Below are 1,784 nucleotides of genomic sequence, written 5' to 3'. Positions count from 1 at the left end.
TGCATTGGGCTGCAAAAATTTTGCTGTTGCAGCTCCTCGTACTATTGTGCCACCAAATGGCATATCGTCTTCAGTGTTTACAGCCAGGTCTGTGACTAATTATCTGTTCTCACTATGAATGCCCTCATTAAAAGTTAGTCTGATATGTCTAAATATTTTAATGATAATAAACAATTTTGATTAGGTTCCACATTTGTGTAGCATTGGTTTGATAATTATGAAACTTGAGTAAGGACTGCGTTTTCTGCCATCTTTGTCTATAGGAGAGAGTATCACTGATGGCTGCACAGTACGAATGCTAGAGCACCTAATCGAAATTTGGTAAAGCTAAAATTCATCATTATGCTTTTTCTTGCAACCAGAATTCTTCCTAGCCTGCATTTTTGATCAGTGTTTGCAGAAGGCTTGTGATTGTGGCAAAACTTCAAACAGATGCTAGTGGGAAAATGACAGAATTCTCTCTAATTGACTGGTGTTGGTCAGATCCTCTTTTGCTTCTCAAAGCCTTCAGAAATTCCCTTCTTATCTGACGAGGCCGTATGCTTCAAAAATTGACCTAAAGCATCAGAATTTGGCACGCTTTTCGGTTTTGCATTAAGTCTTAGTCGCGTGTGCGGCCCACCACAAATCCAAGTTTGACATTATATCCACGAATATTTTTACTAAAGACATGAACGTCATCTAGGACATGTTGTACAACGTTTCAGAAATAATCCGATTTGTGCGGTCCGCGTAGGGCGTTAAAAAATGGGCATCCCATTACATTGTTCAAAGAGCTTGACCGGAATCTATTGAGCTCGTTTACTAACGCGAAATCTGACCTCACTCTGCCCATTTTTGCAACTTCCTATTGATTGTATCCTAACTCAAAATCTAACGTGGTAAAATACTTTGACCCAGGTAGAAAGTCTAATAAATAACTTACGTGGCGAAGTGGGAAAGAACCCCTTACTTTGGTGCTTCATTCAGCTTCCCATAGTCGGTACACAGCCAAGGAATTCCGTTCTTCCTTACCAGACCATTCGGTTTTGCTCACGGTGACTTCGAGGAAGTTATAATCCTGACTCTGATCACTTTTCCATCAACACGGTTTACTTCAAGCAGAAGAGCTGGCATGCGTCTGGGTGGCTTTTAGATCCGTCAGGCGTCGATGGCGTCTATCGTATATCACGATGCCTGCTATGCCCAGCTTAATGCCTTGCTATGCGTATATGTTGGCATACTTAACCAGCAGTCTTCAGAACTCGTTCATCTTGTTACCAGTGACATGCCTAAGCCGAGTGCAGAGGCCATCTAGGCTGTTCATGGATATAGCTGCAGCTTCGAATAGAGCATTGCAAATATCATTGAATTCTGCCTTTGTTAGCGAAAGGACTATCAAGGCCTCAGTTTCTATGTGGGAAGAAAAGATGCATTCCGAAAATTTCAGGACTGCTACAGTGCTACGTAGAAAATAGTCACCAGGATTTACTTCTTTAGGCAATTCTACAGATGTGGGATATTTTGCCACCCAGGTATTCTTGCCTATGATGTCATACCACCGCCTCTCTTCTTGGGTGCATAAATGGCTGAACAGCTGTCCGTTTTTAACTGAGTTTGACTAGCGAGATACTGGTTTAATGCCGATAGACGTGCTGATTTCTCTGCACCGCCTTATTGGTGCATCTAGGTGGATTGGCAGCGGCCAACGTGTGCAGGTTAAAGAAGCCCAGGAATAATCAAATGAAAAAAAGCAGGCTCTGATGCTTACCCTGCGGTGTCTGATGCAGTGTGACGTGGTACCT

The sequence above is a fragment of the Echinococcus granulosus genome (genome assembly GCF_000524195.1).
Source record: "Echinococcus granulosus chromosome Unknown EG_S00339, whole genome shotgun sequence".
NCBI classification, from domain to species: Eukaryota; Metazoa; Platyhelminthes; class Cestoda; order Cyclophyllidea; family Taeniidae; genus Echinococcus; species Echinococcus granulosus.
The sequence above is the reverse complement of the archived record's forward strand: the minus strand, read 5'-3'. Positions refer to the sequence as shown.